The sequence below is a fragment of the Xiphophorus hellerii genome, chromosome 8, assembly GCF_003331165.1.
Source record: "Xiphophorus hellerii strain 12219 chromosome 8, Xiphophorus_hellerii-4.1, whole genome shotgun sequence".
NCBI classification, from domain to species: domain Eukaryota; kingdom Metazoa; phylum Chordata; class Actinopteri; order Cyprinodontiformes; family Poeciliidae; genus Xiphophorus; species Xiphophorus hellerii.
Genome location: NC_045679.1, coordinates 1,109,379 through 1,130,792, shown reverse-complemented (window position 1 = coordinate 1,130,792; position 21,414 = coordinate 1,109,379). Strand labels below are relative to the sequence as shown.

Sequence of the window (21,414 nt, the reverse complement as noted above, 5' to 3'; positions counted from 1 at the left end):
GCTGCTGCACACAAAGACAACCTGAGCATGTTCTGCTTCCACTGCTCACAACTCAGATGGTTTCTAAGAAAAACAGTCCAAACAATAATCAAACTAAGAAGAAATCATCACCTGAAAAGATGAATAAACTTTAAATATTAAAAATGTTTCCCCACATGATGACATCACACCTTAGTTACAAAACCAACCTGAAAATATGAAATTATTTAACTTTTGACTGTTTTGGTTCCGTTTCTGTGTTGGATTACAACCAGAACCCATCTGGCAACATGAAGCAGGCTCAAAGATCTCTGTCTAGATCTGTCTAGATCTAACACTCTGAAGGCCTCACTGAAGGTCAGAGGTCATGACTCAACAAAGAGTTCCAACACCAGAACCACCGCTGATCCAAACAAACAACAAAACTAAACCTTTGCGATCTTAAGCATTTCTGAGAAAATTTTCAGTAAACCTTACAGCATCTCAGATAAACAACAGACCTCCATCAGGTCAAAGGTCATCCACAGTAATGTTAAGTCTGTTTTCCAACCTGATAGTTCGGTAGATTTGGTTCTATTGGATCCAGAACTCCATCATCTGCTCCACCTCCAGGTGCTGTGGTTCTGACCCAAACCAACCTGTTCCCCTCCTGGCCTGTGGGGGCGCTGCACCAAGAACCACTGAAGGAAACGACACAAAAACCTCTGAAGACACTGAGAGCAACTTCCTTCTTCACCAGATGGAAACAAGATGGAGGCGTCAGATTTTAGCGGGTGGAGGATTTCGTGAGCCAGTTCTCCAGCTAGCGCTAGGCTAACGCGTTTGTTTTGGTTGCATTTACCCAGAATGCCCTGCTCTGTAGTCCACTTCCTGCTTTTGGAGCGGTCTCCGGTCCGCTTGGCGTTCACATATGCATTCAAACCGAACCAGAGTTCACCTCAACCAAACCCAGACCGATGTTTGAAGGACCAGAGTTAGCTTAGCATTCACACCTCACCAACAGAACCGAACCGGACTTTCTCAGCCAACGGACTGGAGCTGGACTAAAGCAGCCCTGGTGGGAATGAACTTTAAAAAACTCCAGGAATTCCCAGACTAAATAAACGAGTCGTTTCCATTTATCTACCAAACCAGGACCCAGTGATGAGACCTGTTGGTTCTGATCCTGCTGGACCAACAGAACGTAGACAAGATGTGGGTTTTTTTGAGTCCAGGAAACGATCTATGATCCAGACTGATCAATCTGGACGGATGGACATTAGTCTATATTCATGGATTAGAAGCAGAAGAAGCAAACCGGGTCTCTGCAGGTTCTGCACCAACCACTAATAACCAACGACAAACAGCCCAAGGCTTCCGGGTTAAATTTAGCCTCCATGTTTAGTCACCAGTGTGTGTGTGTGTGTGTGTGTGTGGGGGGTGTGTGTGTGTGTGTGTGTGTGTGTGTGTGTGTGTGTGTGTGTGGCTGTCAATCAGAGCAACCGGAGCGTAAAGATGGAGGAGGGGTAACGCCTTGGGGAGCGATGAAGAGCCCGGCTCTCCATCCTTCCTGCTGGTTTTCCTCCTAAATCTTCCCTTTCAGAATCTTTTCTTCCATGTTTTATTGAAAAACAGTGAAATCAGACATTTAAATAAAAAACAGACTGTTTTCCCTTCGGTTCATCCCCTGCAGCTGCTTGGAACAGACGGTTTGATTCCAGGTAAACTGGCTGATCTTCAGCTGAATACTAACAGCCACCCTGCAGCAGCCGATCGCAGGTCAACTCCACCACCATCCTGCAGGGGATTGTGGGTAGGCCGGGGCAGCACCAGCTCACAGAAACAGTCAGCTGACAACTCTCTCTGGACTAGTTAATGTGTGAGGGTGTGTGTAGGTGTGTGTGAGTCTTCAGCACCAAACAACCAGACTCAACAGCGTTTCTGTCCAAACAGATCCAGAAGGCAAACCGTCTGATTCCTGCAGAAGCAGCACTGAGGATCATTCAAGATGTTACTGACTGAATCTAGAACGTTTTTCTGAGCCTCCTGCTTCTTCACCGTCTTTAAAATTATAAGATGATTTTGCTACTGAAGGTTCGGCTCTTTTAGAACCATGACAGAAAGGGATCAGTCAGAAAGTCCAGATACTTTGCTGAGGTCATTTTCACACCTTCATGGTCTCTGAAGGGGCGACCAGCTCTCTCTCTCTCTCTGTCTCTCTCCCTCTCCCTCCCTCTCTCTCTCTCTCTCCCCATGATTCGGCCCACAGCATGACTCCACCACCTCCTTGCTGACGTCACAGCCTGTTGGGACGTGGAGGCCGTCCACCATCGATCCACTACTGCGTCCATCTGGACCATCCAGTGTTGCACAGCAGTCATCAGTGAACAAGTCTGTTTGAAAATGAAACTTCATGTCCGGCTGGGCCCACTGGTACCGGTTCTGCTTGTGAGCTCTGGTTAGGGGCCCAATAGTAGGTTCATGCTCCACAAGCCTCTGGAGGATCCTCCACCTTGGGGCTCCAGCAGCTTCTAATAACTGTTTGCTGCTTTAAGGGCATTTTAACAGCTGCTCTCTGAATCCCATGAATGTGTCAAACAGAAACTTTCCTCATTCTGCCTTTATCTGTAAAACCATCTTTGTTCTGAATCAGCCACAAATCTCTTCACAGAACCATAACGCTTCAGTTTTCATTAAATATCTGATGTTTTCATATGTTGTCATACGGCACTACACTATCTGATGGTTTTCATCAGCAGAGATCCTTTCTGTTTCCCATATTGATTGAAACCTGTGGCCTGCTTAATAATGTGGAACATCCTTCTGAAGTAGATTTCCTTTAATTGAGCTCAGCAGACAAACTAATCTGAAATTAATTATAGTGATTCAAAGAGCCCTGACACACAATAGCATCTATAAATTTAATAGCACAACAAAACATTTCATCTTTATGACACTTTAATCTAATTTGCATAATAATTTGGAACACAGTGTAGAAGCAGAAAGCTGCTTCAGTCAGTCACAGCTTCCAGGAGGAACAAGAACTGAGAGGTGAATCAGAACGTTAGCCGTTCCCTCAGTGACTGGACTTTTTTCCTTTATGGTTTTTACTGATGGTGCAGAACGGTACTGAAAACATCCTGTTGGTGTGATGTCAGACCAGCGGTTAGCACTGCTAGCTAGAAAGCTAGCTGCGCTAACCGTAACGCAATACTTAGTCACACTAATGCTAACGCGCTAAACCAACAACATATTTAGTTGAAGCTAGCGCTAAACCATCACCATGTTTAGCTCAAGCTAACGCTAAAGCGCTACACCATCACCATGTTTAGCTCAAGCTAACGCTAAAGCACTACACCAACACCATATTTAGCTCAAGCTAACGCTAAAGCACTACACCAACACCATATTTAGCTCAAGCTAACGCTAAAGCACTACACCAACACCATATTTAGCTCAAGCTAACGCTAAAGCACTACACCAACACCATATTTAGCTCAAGCTAACGCTAAAGCGCTACACCTACAGTGTATTTAGGCTGAGTGGATTCCCACCATCTGTCGATGTCTCTCCATGTTCTCCAACAGCATATCGCCCCCAACAGGGTTACATTTGTTACTGCACATTTACCGGTACAGCTTTTGCTTCAGGAAGTGATTCTTTGTTTTGGAGAATAAAAAAAGATCAAATTAATCTTAGAAATGTAAAGATTCTTTGTTTACTGCTGAAAAAAAATCACACAAAAAACCTTTTTAAAAAAAAAAAGATTTTTCTTGACTGAACCGAACCAAAAATGTACCAACCTGTGATTTCTGCGTCCTGTTAACCCCCATACTGCTAAAAGGTGAGATTTATTTTTGATTTTCCAACAGAATGATGAGTAAATATGTAAAAATTTCCAGAAATGTTTTGATTGAACCTCCTTTCATCTCCACAGGTAAAGTTTCTCCATCCTGTCAGGGTATCTCCCACTGCAAGAGGACTTCCTGTTTCCTGTTCAATCAGAGTCCAGCGTGCAGAGGGACACGCCCTTTAGCTGATCAGTGTGGGTTAATTAAATGAAATCTGTTTAAAATGGTATTGAGGGAAATGATGATAGGGACTAAATGATGATTACAGAGCCTAGTAATCTAATGAAAGTAGATTTAGCAGATCCTCATTCAGGCCGTGAATCCGACAGGAAACAGACGCAACGACCTGGTAATTAATTCACATATTGATTTTTAATAGCAGCTATGATTGAGCAGTGAGAGCAAACAGGATGTGAAATAATCTGCAGGATGTTGAAAAGCGATAATGACGCCATGATGAAGCCTCGGCGTAACGACCGATCTACGGGTCCTGATGAGGGTCAGCGTGGAGGAACGCTCGCCGCTCCGATCGGAAATAACGAGGAAATAATGGAGGCGAATCCCAGAGCGCGTATAAATCCTGAGTGTGATTGAGTCAGCTGCTGAAACCAGACTAAAGTAAAAACACAACTTTCACTCAGTTCATCCATAAATGTCTTTAAGATCTCGCGTCCTCTGAGTTTTCCTCAGGACAATCTGATACATTCAACCATCGGAAAGTTTAACAGCTTCAGTATTTTCTGTACTTAAGTTGCAGACGGTTTGAGCCGGAGCCAGAACCAAATGGGTCAAACGCCTTCCAGCCATCACAAACATGCAGAGATTAAATTAGTGTCTAATCATTACAAACACATTGAATATGCTGAATATTTTTATGTAAAACACAAAATGAAGCTGGATGTTTTCCTCCGTGAACATGAGGAATTATTAGCTGACTCTATAAAGACTGACTCACCTGTTAGGTTTAGAGTCGCTGCAGTGACCAATAGGGCGTTAAGGTCACTAAAATGATCGTTGACGCCATTAAAAGCTCCTCAAAAAGTACGCAGCCCATCATGGGTTCGAGTCCCGGCGTCTCATGGCCCGGCCCGCTTTCCTATCGGACCACAACTAAATAGAAAATACCTTCAAAAAACGGCCTGTCAAGATAACCACCAGGGCCGTCAGGGTCACTTATCGGGCCGTTTTAAGAGAACTGACCCGAGTACTAATAAGAGAAAAATAAAAAACTGCTCCTATAAACAACAACCTGAGCTGGTAAATAAATAAACAGAGAAATACTTTGTGTCAGAGTGTAATTATTATTATTACCCAACTTATCAGGAACATCTGACTTCATTGTGGGAACGTGCAGCATTTAAATAAATTCTGAATATTCATTTATGTTCTGAATGAACCCAGAGAAAATGTTCAGTAATGTTGCCGAACTCGGCTGCTTGTTGTGAACCGTAACAGAGGAAATCATTTGCCTCATTTCTTCCCCAGTAGATTTTATTAATGAACCTTTCTCACAAACAAACCAGCTGAGTTTACTCTGCGCTGCGTTTCGCTCTGTGATGTTTGGGTTGGTTCTGGTTCCGGCGCTCCATCAAAGCCCATCAGTCATATTTAGGCCAGGAAGAATCGATTTCCTGCCCTGGATGCTTCAGTAACACAAACCCAGTTATTTGTGTTTGTGTGATGGATCATATTAACCGCAGCGCTGTCAGTGTGTCATTACGTTTGTTCTGTGTGTGTGGGTGTGTGTGTGTGTGTGTGTGTGTGTGAGCTGTATGTAGGTCAGGAGCTGGCAGGGAAACCTGGGTTTCCTGTGAAGTGGAACCGTCTGGTTCCTGCGTGTTCGGGTCGCACTCGCCTGTCGGCCCACCTAGACGCCGCTCGTTAGCCTAATTAGTGGGATTAATGCAGGGGGGGGGGAACAGATGGGGCGGTAACCGCGGCAACCTGTCGGCGCCGGCCTCACACCTGCAGAGTCAGCAGAAACAACAGCAGCAGCAGCTGGGAGGACTGGGAAGTTCTGCTGGTCCCACAGTGGACGTTATTTTACTTCTTGAGTTTTTCCACCATATTATCATTTTTCAGATGAACCTGTTAGTCAGTAAATAGATTCCTGATTAAAGAGAAATGGAATAATAATTCATATTCCAGCAGAATAACTGGATGTAATAAGAGTTTCTCCAGTTTTAGTCCTAAACGGTCCTGAAGCTGAAGCTCGTGTCTCCTTCCTCCTCCTCCTCTTCCTCTGCATTTCCTCAGTGGAACAAACTGAGGAAATGTTTCTGAGCTCCAGAAGAACGTTTTCCTCATCGCCATGCGAGAATCCCTGCAAATGCTCATCATGAGCAACACAAACGGGATTTTCTTCCTGCAGAACCTCAGAACCACGTTAACAGAACCGTTCACCGGACCCGGCCGCCCCCAGCTAGCCTGGAACGAGCTGCAGATGTTCCCGTCTCTGTTTATCCATCGTTAATGTCTAAAGGTGGATTTCATTGCTTAACTGGAAGTGACAGCATCAGAACCGCTGAAGGAATCGATATGACAAGAGGAGACGAAGAGGACGGACGTCTCACTGGGACAATGTCTCCAGGAAACTAATCAGAGCCGCTTTATTATTCAACAAATTATACTTAGAACCACAATATTAACCCAAAACGTGTGTAAATATGATGTGAATGAAAATAAAGAAACAAATTAACAGCTACTGTCCAAATTTAACGTCATTGTTTCACAAATACAACAAGCTGCTGCGATTCAACAGGACATTAAATGGATTTATGAGAAAAAGTGTTTCATTTTTTATAAGAATTCAAACATTATGAGCAAAACCAGGAATATTTTTAAAATATCTGTCACATAAAAACTCCAAATAGTAAACAGTAAGGCCATTCAATCATTTTATTTATTCTCTCTCTCTCTCCTCTGAGTCAAACCAACCTGTTCCCCTCCTGGCCTGGGGGGGCGCTGCATCAAGAACCACTGAAGGAAACAACACAAAAACTGAAGACACTGAGAGCAACTTCCTGCTTCACCAAACGGAAACCCTCAGTTGTTATTAAATGTTGTATTTATCAAATATAATTTAAAAATGTTACTTTCTAATTTAACATTCTGAAATTGGATCTCTGTCTCTTTAAGAAGCTCCTGCTCTTTCTGAAGCTCCGCCTCCAGCTGGTCATCCCAACATTATTAACCCTTTTTTTTAATACATTTAGATTTTTGGCCTTAATTTAGCTCCATATATTTCCTCTCCAGCAGTGAAAACAAACATGTCCGCTCAGACGGACATCAGCAGAACGGGTCGGGATGTTCTGAGTTTGATCTGCAGATATTGTTGCATCAGAACCAACAGAACCATTAAAGGGAACCAATCAGATTGAACTGTGATCATCAGCTGCCTTTTTTCTCCTCGTTTGAGCCAATCGGAACCGCGGCCCGGTTGGATGAGTTACGGCGCTCGGCCTGGAGCTGACGGCGGTTCAGGGCCGTTTCTCTTCTGCTCCACGTCCCTCCTGACGCTAACGAGAACCACCAGATCCAGCGTGACAGCGGCGCGCGATAAAGCTGACAGCAACTTTAACAATCGCTTTCCTCCAGATTTTAACAGAAACACAGACAGAGGAACGGAGGCCAACCTGCAGCTCAACGATCCGGCAACCAGGAAACAATCAAGGGTTTGATTAATGTTCTCCTGGAGCAGTCCGTATTACAGCGGCTCTAAAGAAGCCTCTGGCCGAAGACACTGACGAAGAGAAAGCTCATAATTTTCATGGATCGCAGCAAATGACAGACTGTCCAAATAAGATCACTACCTGCGTTTCTATTTACTGTATAACTGCTGAAATTGAAATTACAAAAATAAATCTGTTTAATGGAAATGTCAGTTTAACAAAAAGTCACATTTTTTCATTAAAAAGTTTTAGCGCTGAGGTCGGGTTTATTGCAGCTGTTTGAAACAGATGGATTTCCCAGAACTACAACGGAAACGAATATCGAATCGTGAGTCACATGACCAACAGCCGGATGTTACTACTGGTGGAAACGCCGAAGATGATGACAGGAAGTGGTCAGAAGGTGATGGTTTGGTTTTCTCTCAGTTCATAAAACGTTGTGTGCATTATTCCAATCCATAGCTCTAATATAATATGGCCGACTACAATTTCCCCAAAACGCTGCATACATAGCTGCTCCCAAATAGGCGGAGCTTGTTACACCTGAAAAAGATGCTAACGTGTCCTCTGATTGGCTGACAGACGATGAACACTGGACTATAAATACAGCTCATAAAACTGTTTACATCCATTACATTACGTGAACAAGCTTATTGAAATTGTGTTTTTTTACATTAGCAGAATATAGATTTTTCAGAAATGGATGAACTTCCAGCACAATATGGAAGTGGTTTCATTTAATTTGCTGGAAAAAAAAAAAAACGGCATTCAGGCTAAATTTAATGCTAGTTTAGGTTAGCTTTTTGTCTACACTGCAAAAACAAAATCTTAACAAGTATTTTTGTCCAGTTTCTGGTGCAAATATCTTAGTAACCTTAAAATAAGACAAAACTTACTAGCAAGATATAGAGGCTTGTTTTAATATTGATGAAAACATACTTGTTCCACTGGCAGACTATTTAAATTATCAGACATTTTTCCCATGTTATAAGTAAATTTATCTGCCAATACAACAAGTACTTATTTAAAACAAGCCTCTATATCTTGCTGAAAAGTCACTTTTAAGTTATTTTTCTTATTTCAAGTGTACTAAAATATTTGCATTAGAAATTAGACCAAAACTACTTGGTCAGATTTTGTGTTTTTACAGTGCAGTTGTGAAGGGGAACATTAAACGTTTGCAATTAGCCAGGATGTGGAAGAAGAAGCGAGTGCTGCATGAGTGAGACTCTGACAGCCTTGAACAACCAAAGTGGAAACGATTCGGTTCAGATATTTACATAACATCCTGTAGCTCCAGTGTTTTTACTGCTGCTGCTTATTCAGTTTAATACAAAACCTATTAAAGCTCATTAATTCAGAGCTTTTTCAGCACAAATACAGTGAAGAGTTCCAGGGTCAGCACAGGATCCACTAATTTCACAGACATTGGTTCAGAGAACCGCAGAAAGAACAAAGCAGTGAGGAAGAGGAGGGGGAAAAGTTCATCCTCTTCCTCCCTCTCTCTCTTTTTCCACCGTCTCCGCCTATGTCCCTCGCTCTGCGGCGCAGTCCCGGTGATATATGGCCGCCATCAGCAAAAATAATGGCTCGTCTGCCCGTAATCTTTTATTTCTCTGCAAGGCTGAGGGGGAGGAAGCAGGGAGGGAGGAAACAGGAGCAGGGAGTTGGTAAGCAGAGGTAGAGGAAGATTTTTAGATATGTGGATGATGAGGAGGAAAATGAACCAGGAGGAAGATTCTTTACCTTAAAACTTTGATTAGGAGCAAAACTGATTTCTTAGGATAAACCAGATTTAAGCAGCAGAAAGTCACACTTCCTAAACTTTTCCAGTTCAAATAATATTTACCATAACATGTGTTGGTAATGAAAAATAAGTAGAAATTTGGAAGAGAAAACTTTTTAAAACATGTGAAGAAGAAAAAATTGGAGGATATTTAGTTTGAAGAAACGTTGCAGTAGTTCTAATAGTCAGTGATTTCTTTTAAACCATTAAACAACTTTTTCTCCCAGTTTTATATGTTCATATGTAACTACAAGAGTTAAATCATGCTACATAAACATGCTAGTTAGCTTAGCACAAAAATGCATCTACAACAGGGAGGAGAGCTGCTATTAAAACATCAGATTCACGTTTCCATGGAAGGAAAAGTCTTTTTTTTTGCACACATCCGACTTTTTCACAGCAGTCTGAACGTCCCAATCCGAAGTTTTCAACCCAACAAAAAATGGATTTCTATCACTTCCAAGTGATGCTAGAACAGATACAGTACGTATCTCATTGTTTTCAAACCATCTGCAGCCTGAACAGCCATTTTAAATCATCTGCCGTTGATTTAAGACATGCATCATAATTCTGCACCAGAAGAAGCAAGATGCAGTAAATCTGGACGGAAACGAGGCCAAAGCTAGCAGTGCTAAAGCTATTACATTGAGATACAGGAAAAAAGGGAAAAAAACTTTTTGATTGTGACAAAAATGTAAAGAAAACTAAAAAGATCATTTAAATTTCTAAATTGTTAATATTTCAGGATTGGAAACTTCCCCCAAAAATCTTTAAGATATTTCTAAGATAGCTAGCCAGCCAACTAGCTAGCTATATTAACTAACATTATATATTAATAAGCAGACAGGGTGTTACATTATGAGTAATTTGAATGTAGTTTCAAATCCTTGAAGTTAGCAAGCCATATTAGCATGCTAGTTATTTCATATATCTGGCTTTCGAGGCTTTTAACCCGTTGCTTCGTATTTGATTACAACTGCAACAACTTAACTCGCCAGGAGAGCTGTGACTGTTTTATTGTTTAAATATGAACATATTCTGTTTTTAATTAAATATAAAACTCGCTACAAGAAAAGAGATCCCTGGCCTATTTCAGTATTTTAAATGTAAAAGTATAAAGTGTTTGGCTCAAACACCGGATAGCTAGCATCACTAGCATTAGCCACTGTTTAACTTCATTTTTTATTAGCTTCTTTCATCTTCTTACAATCTTGTGACCATTTTGTCGTTAGTATCAAACAATATTGGATTTTAGAAAAAGCCTAAAAGTAGCGTAACATGTAGAGCTTCCTATATCTTCCTTTAAACACTCAGCTTTGTGTCACAGCGTACATTCGGTTTTATGGAGTCTCATTCTCTACATGTAACAGACATATTGAACCTAAATTTGCCGTAGAGGATTCAGTCCATCTCTGCTGGCATTTTTCCCATTAGCCTGTGAATTTCACAGATTAAAGACGCGGTGCGGGCGGACCGAGACGCGGCTCTGTGGGATTAAGTGTAAAATGTATTGAACAGCTTAAGCAGCAGCAAACAAATCACAGAAAGCTGCGATCCCGCTGAGAAGAAGCTGCTACATTACAAACAGGTTTTACTCTTCCAGCCCTATAAAGCATCTCACGGCCCTTTGTATCCTGCTTTACAGTAAATATTTGATTAAAAGTTTTCATTTTTGGTGCTTTATTGCTAAAGCACTCAAGTTTAAATGAAAAAAGAAAAATGTAATGAAAGAGTGGACTTATTTCAAGTTTTTATCTCAGATGCTGGAATGATAGCAACAAATCTTAACTTATGTAAGCTAGCATTCAGTAACTAATTAAAGCTTCTAAAAATATAACAAAAAGATAAAATATATATATATTTAATAATGTCGCACGTTTTAAATTATTTAAATGTTTTGTTTGGCTGACCTCTCTTTTCTGATTAAAATTGAAAATCGTGTATGGTCTTACCTTTATTTAATATTCCATGCATTTATTCTTCTCCATGAATTTCCGTCATTCTGTTGTAAAAACAATAACAAAACGTTCTTGTTTCTCATTTTCCCGTTATTTTCAAATATGTGGCAGCCAAAGAAAGAGAATAGTTTTGACCGGTTCTGTTCGTCTATATTTTTTCTCCGACTATTTTGGTTCTTTTCAAAGTGTAGAAGAAGAGTCTGTAGAAGAAGAACCTGTAGAAGAAGAACCTGTAGAAGAAGAGAACCTGTTGCCTGTTGCTCGTTGTGTTGCTCGTTGTGTTGCTCGTTGTGTAGCTCGTTGTGTTGCTCGTTGAGGACCGGTACTTTCTGCCTCACCCGCTGCATCTCCACGGTACATTTATGACGGATCGGAAAAACTAAATGTGTCACAAACATTCACTGAATATATCCAACACACGGAGGAACGAAAAATGTGTCATTAAACAAGAACATTGGTGCTATAAAGACAGGCACCAATGGGCTTCGTTCAGCTGTGTGATACAGCGCCCCCAGAGGAGACGCACAGCACTGCACTGCCTCGCCTTTGTTCATGTATTTCAACAAGTGATGCGTAATTTCCTGTTTGACCATAAACCTGTTGAAAATACCAACAATGTATAGAAAATTAAAGTGGACAAATCAATTTCAGGGTTAGGTTGTCTGTTGGCATGGCGACTCATATGAAGTTCTAATGATTAAAACATGTAACTACCAGTTTAATCACTAAACCAAATTAATTATTTAATTGCTGTATTTAATTATAAACCATATGACAGGCCTGCCTTCTGGTGGTTTCAGTCCGAAACGCGCTCGGCGGATTTGAAGCCCCCGAACTCGTTAACATGGCCTCCTTCGTTAAGGATCTCTCCGCTCGTTAAGCTTCTCCTTCCTAACGAGCGTGTTGGTTGACCTTGGAGTTATCTGTTGGCACGGCGACCTAACGAGCGCGCTCAGAGCGTCCTGTCAGCATATGGAGGCGTCCTGGATGAGGACTGAGGCTCCGCAGGAGGAGATGGACTCGGTCCAGAGGGAGGAGAAGATTCCCCAACAATCCAAACCTTTCCTTCAGAACCCAGGGAACAGTTTTGGTTTTCCCAATGGGAAGCCATCTTGGATTTTAACAAGAAGTTTCATTATCGTCCGTATAGAGAAGCTGAGTGAAAAATGTCTGTGCATTCGCCGTATGGTGAGCGTCCACACACACACACACACACACACAACACACCCAACACACACCCACACACACACTCTCAGGGAGGCGAGTATTGGCACCAGCAGCGGTGTTGTGGATAATTTGGTCAGATCTGGCAGAAGCGTTGCCAGCAACGAGAGCCGGGCCTGCAGAGACCAGACAGGAACTAATGACCTTCACACACACGTCTCACATCAACCATATGCTTCAGCAAAGTGTGTGTCTGTGTGTGTGTGTCACATAAATACCAGGCATGGGGAAGAATGTGAGGAGTTGAAACAGAGACGATAGCTGGAGTCTGAATAACGAGCTTTTTCCTGCGCAGATTAAATGGAGCCATGTTTGCTGACAGAGTCAAAGAGGATTAATATCTTTAGATGCCGTTATCGTCCAGTTTTACTCCTCTACCTCGCTATGAACAGAACAACATCTGGGCCGGGACAGATGTTCCAAATAAAACCACTTACTGTACAACGGATCTGGTTTATAATCCGCCGCTGGCACAGTATTGTTGAGTTTCTGGGAATTTCTGTCCATTCAGACTGAATTTAAAGACGCAGATCCGCAGCAGGCATGAAGATTCGCCTCCATCTGCTCTGATCCGTCGCTCCGTCGTCCGGCTAAAGCTCTGAAAGCAGCAGATCCAGTGAACCGCAGAGCCAGACGCTCGTTTTAAAACCCCACTGGAAAAATTTGGTGGAATTATAATCCAAATTAAGATCTTCAAACTCTTAACCCACATTTTAAATTCCAGCATGAACGCAGCAGAGAGCGGTCAACAGAGACTCAGCAGGACAATTCACTCATTCACTCATTCATTCATTCATTCACTCATTCATTCATTCATTCAGGTTCTCATCTCAAGACGCTTTTCTTATTAGATCAATGCTTTTCAAACTTTTTGAGACTCACCTAACCTTAAATTATTAACACTTCAGTACACAGAAGCTGAAATGAAAACATGAATCTTTTCACTCATTTATTGTTGTTTCATTTGTTCATCTTACTGAGAATGCTGTTTGTTAAAAGTTAAAAATAAAACCATGAACTCGTCGACTGGAGGCGTTCTGAGTTATTTACAGATTAGATTCTAAGTTTTCCATTAATTTCAAACACATGGAATCAAAAAGCTGTTGTGTTTGTGGATTAATAATATTTCAGGCCCATTAATAGTTTGGTATCATAATAAAAGAAAAATAGACTTCAGTTGTTTTGGCAGAAACAAAAATCCTCTTTAGATATAAAATGATCCTCCCATTAATCTGCTGTATTTTATTAATTTGGTTGGTTATTATTTGGTAGGAAATCCTTCCTGCCACATGCCATCTCACTGTACAATAAAAGATAAATCATTGTTCTGCACTAATCAGTCTGATTTTGAACAACTGCACTGTGGCACACTTGCTGTACATATATTTACATATACATATCTGCATTTTTTTTTTAATCTTTGCAAGGACTGCTCTTAAGTTACTTTTTATATTAACAGCATTTCATATTTTTACAATTTATAGCATTTTATATTTTATTTTTTATTTTATCTACAACTACTACTCAGTGGTTGTTATTGTGTCTTGTCTCTATGCTGTAACTGCGAAGTAATTTCCCTGCTGGGATGAATAAAGTACTTCTATTCTATTCTATTCTATTCTATTATTAATAAATAAAAATAACAATGTGTAAGCAGAGCATTATAAGCTAGCAAAATCATAAAAACCAAAGAACAGTTCTCACCAACTGAACCGTTCAAAAGAATCGCATCGCTCATGAACAGTTCATTGATTCTCTCAGCAGGTCTGACTTGTAGAGTTTTTGACCTGGTTTTAAGATTTAACTCTTTGCTTCATATTTTATTATAAATGCTGTGATGGTTTTATTATTAACACCTTTTATTGTTTAAATGTGAACAGATTTTAGTTTTAATGTTTTGTTACAATAAAAACATTTCCTGTCTTAAAGAGACGCTGCTCCTGTATTTATTTCCTTGCTCTGTTAGGACTGCAAAACCACCAACAAAGAACATAAAACATTATGAATTTCTAATGTTTAAACTACTAAAGACGAGGAATGTGGCCAGGGGACGTTCAGAATCAGTAAATATGAATGTGGGCTAATATGTAGCTGCTCTCGATCAGCTGCTGCGTCTGGAAGTTGGCCTGAAGCTCCACTCAGCCTGACTCTCAGTTCTCTTTGAAATCAGAAAAATAGCTTAAACCCAAAGCATGACGCTCCTGAATGTGATTAGAAACAGCTTAGCTGGTGAAGGAAGCTTTCTGCTTCTGTAGAAACCACAGAGACGCGTTTTGGAAGAACAGAGTTTGTCTGCGTTTACAGGCGGATCAGATCAGAGTTTATGAAAACGTAACTCATTGAAATGCTAAAGATTTTCCAACAGGAGCGCTCAGACGCTCGCTGGCAGAATGATAAATTAATCAGGAGTATCTCTGAGCTGATCAGCTTATTACCCAGCTGAAAGTGAAACTACAGCTTGGCAGGACGTGTGTGTGAGTGTGTGTGTGTTTATGTTCTGTGTTTTGGAGATGCCCCCCGCCTTGGTGTGATCAATACATCTTGTCAGGCAGTGGTTGATAGATTATTGATTGTAATCAGCCTGTCCTGTGTGTGCAGACAGCCTTTAATTCCTCTGCCAATCCGCCTCGGCGCTCATCTCTCATAGACACACAATTACCTCAAAGAACAGATTAAAACTTGGTTTTTAGTTCTGAATGTAGCGTTTTGTGTATGATTATAGATTTACAGCAGCAGTAGTGTTGGCGTGATTAAAGCTCAGCAGCTGCACTTCAGTCTGAGACGCTTCACAAATCAAACATGAAGTCCATTCATTTAATACTGCAGGGCCTGAACCAGTCGATGGGTGAGAGGTGGGTCCAGTCTGGACCGGTCAGCGATCCATCACAGGACAACAGAGACACTCAGGACGCCCGTCCACAGACATCCACACCTCAGGGGGATTCGCACTCTGGCCAAAGTAAAGGCCAGATTCAACCCATAACCTTCTGTTGCTAGGGAACAGAACCAACAACTGGGTCTACTGAGGTCAGACAGGATGTTTGTCCATGCTATTGCTAATGTTAGCAGGTTAATACCAAAGGCAAAACAATGTTACTAAGGTAATATTAGCGCTAATATGAGCAGAGCTAGTTATTGTTAATACTCTAATATGACTGCTAACATGTTAACACCAACGTCCATAGCATATTACTGTCCAATGTCAGTAATATGCTAATGTTAATATGCTAACAAGACAATACCAATCTTCATAGCTGGTTGGTAATATGCTAACGTTACTGCTAACATGTTTAACACCACAGTTAGTCCACAGTTAGTCAGTAATACACTGTTAGCACTAACATGCTAACATCAATGCCCTTAGCTGGTTGGTAATATGCTAATGTTACTGCTAACATATTTAAATCCAACATTTACAGCTAGTTAGTAGGATGCTGTTAGCACTAACATGTTAGCATTAATGTCCACAGCTAGTCATTGATAGTATGTTGTCATAATGGAGATGTTAACATCAGTGTCCAAAGCTAATCTTTAATATGCTAACGGTTACATCACTATGTTAACTCTACCAGGTTACTGGTAACATGTAAATTCTTATTTAGCTATTTTCTATCGTTATTTATTACTGGTTTGCTAATGCTAGCAATAAAACCTCAGTACTACCAGGCTCAGTACTGTTAGCATGCTAACATCCAAAGCTAACTGCGAAATTCAAAATTTGTGAAAACAGTACAGCAATTCCTAAAGTATAAACCATAAATCCTCTTTTGTTGAGTTTAAACAATGAATATGTCAAATATTGCAACAAGTGAGTCACATGGGTAAATATAATAACTATGATTTAGATTAACATCATAGAATCTCTAGACCCTAAAGTCGTCGGTTAGCATCGTGATGCTAAAGTTAAGCATGTCGCAGTGAAGCACGGAGGTGGCGGGTTGGTGATCTGGGCCTGAGTACCTTCCAGTTCCTGGGCAGGAAGTGAACTGGTCCGTCTACCAGCCGACTGTAGAAATGTGAGGCCATCTGTCCGCCAGCTGAAGCTCGGACCGAACTGGGTCACCAACTGAACGACAACAAACCGCCGCCGCAGAAAATCTGAAACTCTAAACCTTCTAAATGGATTCAAATCCTTAAAGCACCACAAAGTCTTTTCATACAATCTTCCTCTGTCTTTGAGTCATTCTTCACTCTAAAGAATCATGCATGTTTATGAGATCTCATCTGAAATACTCGGATATATCCCTGAGACACGAAAAATCCTTAAACCCCCCCGATGTAATTCCTTCTGATGTAAGTAGGAGGCTATAAGCATAAATCTGCCGGACGGGCTGGCATCGAAACCATCAGACACGCACATCAGAAATGATTGTTGAACTCCACTGGAGCAAACACAGAATAATAAATAAAAAAATAAAAAGCTGATGTATTCATGGACAGCCAGCGGAGGAGGGGCTCCTTCACCTCGCCGGCCTTTAATAGACAGGCTGGTTTAATTCTTAGTCTCTCCAGAATCCATTAAAGTCAGTGTGGGATATCCATTACCATCTCATCAACAGTCTGCATTTACATAAACACGCATAATTACACAGCGCAGCAGAGTGGAATCAGAAGCTCTGATTATAGACGCGCTCTGTTTATTTATTTATTTACAGCTTCTTCGTCCAATCAGACGGCACTTTAAGGCTGGAGCTGATGACTGAGGCAGCGTCGAACCCCCAACACACACACACACACACACACACACACACATCTGGTTTCATCCTCCTCTCTCCTCACCTCTCTGGATATTCAATCTTCATTCGATGCTGCCAGTGATGTGTGGAGAGCCCGAATGAGCTACAGGATGAGTGCGAACATGCGCCTGTGTGTCCTGAATATCAATGGCCCCCGCCCCGCCCCCGGCTCCGCTTCCATTTAAACCGACCAGCGCCGCATCAGGCAGCAGACTGGGATCTCCTTTAATCTGACACTAAATTCTCATTTCAGCGCGGAGCCGGCCGTAACGCTTCGCGAAAAGGAAGAGCCGACAGAAACAGAACGGAAAGAATCATCTTATTCAGTTCAACTGAAAAACTCTGTATGAAACTGAATGTTAGACATTGAAGGACCTCCAGTAGCAGTCTGTCTTACAACCAATCTGAGAAAGCCTCTGACTGAAGACTGTTGGTGTATTGCAGTCTCATGCTAACATGCTAACAGCTCAACATCCGGGCACCAGAGATAATATTCCACAGTAACATGCCTGGATGTTAGCTAGCTCTGCTAATCCACCTCCTTTGCTTTTGCTGCTCCTCTTTAAACCTCCACCTGATTTAAAGTCTGATTAGAAAGAAGATGATCAGGACCTGATCCTGACGGTTTGAACCTCCTCCTGACTCACTCTGCCTCCTGTTCAGCTCCTCTGGGATTCGGGGTCAAAGTTCAGGTGTTATTTAAAGCTTTTCAGATGCTAATCAGCCGCTCCCAGTTGTAAAAACAATTCATTGTTCCCACGATTGTGAATAATATTAACAGTATCCAGAACCAGAAGGAATAATTTTACAAACAGCAACGATTCAACCAGAAAAATTATAAATGAAAGAAAAAGAACCAGAGTTTCTCCAACATGCTACCACCAGGTGGGGGCGCTATTCTGGGATATTTATGGATGGACGTGTAAATACATGTATGCAGGGTAGATGTGCGTTCATCATAAACACATTTTCTATGGAAACTATAATAAAAAATAAAGAGTTACTGACGCTGATCATTCAGAAAAGCTTCACCTTCAACAGAAACTTACAGAACTGAAAGTTTTCCTTTGTTACATTTAAAGGATGTGTTCCACCTGATGGTCCAGTAGACCCGGTTCTACTGGAACCAGAACTCCATCATCTGCTCCACCCCCTCCTGGCCTGTGGGGGCGCTGCACCAAGAACCACTGAAGGAAACGACACAAAAATCTCTGAAGACGCTGAGACCAACTTCCTTCTTCACCAGATGGAAACAAGATGGAGGCGTCAGATTTTAGCCATTTCTCCTGCTAGCGCTAGGCTAGAATGTTAGCTTTGGTTGTATTTACCCAGAATGCCCTGCGCTGTAGTCCACTTCCTGCTTTTGGTGCGGTCTCCGGGCCACTTGGTGCTCACATATGGATTCAGACTGAACCAGAGTTCACTTCACCCGAACCCAGACTGAGGTTTGGAGGACCAGAGGTCAGAGGTCAGAGGTCGATTAGCATTCACACCTCAGCAACCGAACCGGACTTTTTAAACAAACGGACTGGAGTTGAACTAAAGCAGACTGAACAGGATTGGTGGGAATGTATGTTAAATTTACATCAATATTTCTCAAAGTAAGTAGCTGCTTCCATTAAACTCTGTCATAACCTTTCATCATGTTTCCATCATAGCTAGTAAAATCATTTACAGAATCATTTCTCTCAATCTGACATTTTGCAAACAGAAATCATTTTGTTGGTCAAAATATAGAAAACTTGCTCTGATTTGATGTCAGACGGTAAATGTAGGGGGTGTATGTAAATATCTGGCTTCATCTCCGTATATAAAATGAGATTAATCATATTTTGATCAGATTTAATCAGTAAGTTTATGGTCCAATCCAGGCCAGGTGAAGTGCTTCAGTAAGTGCATCTCACGCTGCCCCTGTCATGAGACTCGCTCTGGTCCAGACTTGGACTAGACCTTTAGGTCTGGTCGGTTCCGGTCCAGTTCTGGAGGTTCTGAGCGGGGACGTCCTGACTCTCCTGATGCATATTAGCATAAACAGCAGCAGCAGCAGCAGAATGGCTGCCACCCTCTGCAGCTGCATTAGCATCTCCTGTCCGGCGTCCTTCAGAGGAGACGTTATTTACAGCAGCTCTGCTGCAGATTTATTATTCTGGACCGGTTCTGTCCTCCATCACGCCGCCGTCAACGTTTGTCTCCAGTCCCTCCTTAACAAAACGTTCCCATAAACTGGGTCTGATTTCAGCAACACAGTTTGTTCTGCCAGTTTGCATCTTAAAGAGAAAATAATAAAAGAAAAGCCGAGGATATTTCTGGTGAATTCAGTTTTATTTTCTCATCATTCAGATTGATCGAGTTCATAAATTAATACCTACTCATAACTTTAAGCCGGGTTTATTCAGCTGTGAGAGTATTTTATCTCAGGTGGGTTATATTTATCAGTCATGTCGGCTCCGGCTGACAGTTTCTGGCATCTCAGCTTCATAAGCAGCTTTCTGTGCCGACTAAACAGACGCCAAGTTGGCTTCGCACAGGAAGCCAGGAATGAGGCAACAAGCAGGAAAACACAGGAGACTACACTTTCATAAGAAATCACTGGGATTTTTTAAAATGAGATGCTTCTTTATTCACATATTTCACCATATCTATCATTAAATTCCTCATTTTTTTATACTTTGGAGAAAAAGAACAGTTGGATGACAAGTTTGAGTGAAACCAGAGATAAAGGAAGTGATCTGGATAAAGATTCAGCAGAAATCAGATTCTGACACTTAAATCGTCTTTCTGGTGTAAATATTCAGTCCAGAGCTGGAAAGAGAAAAAACGCCATGAAAACACAACCGACAGCTGCAGCTCAATGCCGCTCCAGAACAGAGCTAGCTAATGGGTGCTAGCCGCAGAGCCTGCTAACGGGTGCTAGACGCAGAGCTAGCTAACGGGTGCTAGACGCAGAGCTAGTTAATGGGTGCTAGCCACAGAGCTAACAGGTGCTAGCCACAGAGCTAATGGGTGCTGGTCACGTGGCTAACTGTTCGCTCGTTCTCTAAAAAACATCTGACGCTAAGCTAACCACTATGCTAAGCTACTTTGTTCATTGGAATCTCCCAGATTCTTCAGAATGATAAATTGCCTCCTGATAATCTGAATATTGTTTGATTATCCATTTTACTGTTCGTGTTGGACACAAATCCTGTGGGATAAACTGAATATTTACTGATAATTGATCATTTTAATCAAACAATCTGTGTTTACAACATGAGCTACACAGAATAACCCACAACCTGCTAAAATGTCCCGAATTCTCAATAGCTAAAAGCTAGATGCTAATGCTAATAGTACATTAGATCCAATACTGCAGTGACTGATCAATTGATTAAAAATCAATTATCTACATGTTTACTGATTTCTAATCCAACAAATTACTTTTTCAAAAATAATGCTCATCTTCACTTCTGCTTTGCATTAACTTGAAACATTTAATCCTAGATATTTATATCAGACTCTGATGTGACTGCAGATCATGTTATGATTATTTCATGCTCTATAATTGAGTGTTGCTGTGTGAGGAATAAAAACAATCTCATGGTTAGTCGAGTTATTTCATAATTATTTCATTTTGTAAATAAACTCTTGTATATTTGAGAGAAATTATCTGTTTATTTCATGCAGTTCCAAAGACAACAGTGCTGAACTTCATATATTATTTTATTTTAATAACTAAGACTTATCAGACTGAGCTATTTGGTTATTTTCCTGACAATCAGACTTGGTAATGTTGGCCTAAATTACTAGTTTTGTTAAAAAAAAATTATTTACAGCTAAAATCAGACTTTTTGTTGCATAATGAGCCAGATGGACTATTGGATGCAACTTTGAGACTTTCTCTGCCAGCAGGAGATCCTAAATCGTTGCCATTCACTCCTCAGATGGGCTGTAATCGTAGCTGCTGGACGTGTAGATCTGAGGTTAAATCAAGTCAGAACGCAGCGGGAAGTTGTTATAAAGCTGTAAATAATTCAGCTCGGCCAGCAACGGCGCTCCGTTACAGGAAGGATGAAAGGAGAAGAAACAGGAGGTAATCCCTGGGGAGAACTTACGCTCATTAGGGTAGAAACTTAATCCCAGTTGTTCTGTCTGATCAGGAATGCAGCCTAAAGCGGAGATCTGAGGCAGGAGGAGGAGAACAGGAGGCTCCTCGTGTAGCGGAAGGTTACCTGCTGACGTCTAAACAGGAGC

General features: G+C 41.4%; 1 protein-coding gene and 1 long non-coding RNA gene across 5 annotated transcripts in view; one reads left to right on the top strand and one right to left on the bottom strand.

Moving 5' to 3' along the window:
* dcc (DCC netrin 1 receptor) overlaps nucleotides 1–21,414 on the bottom strand; it is a 156,617-nt gene that overhangs the window by 115,244 nt on the left and 19,959 nt on the right. The gene's annotated exons all lie outside the window — the stretch shown is intronic.
* Nucleotides 744–18,812, top strand: LOC116724858 (uncharacterized). Its single transcript, XR_004340288.1, has 3 exons — nucleotides 744–937; nucleotides 9,440–9,441; nucleotides 18,651–18,812. It is a non-coding gene; the product is annotated as an uncharacterized LOC116724858 (long non-coding RNA).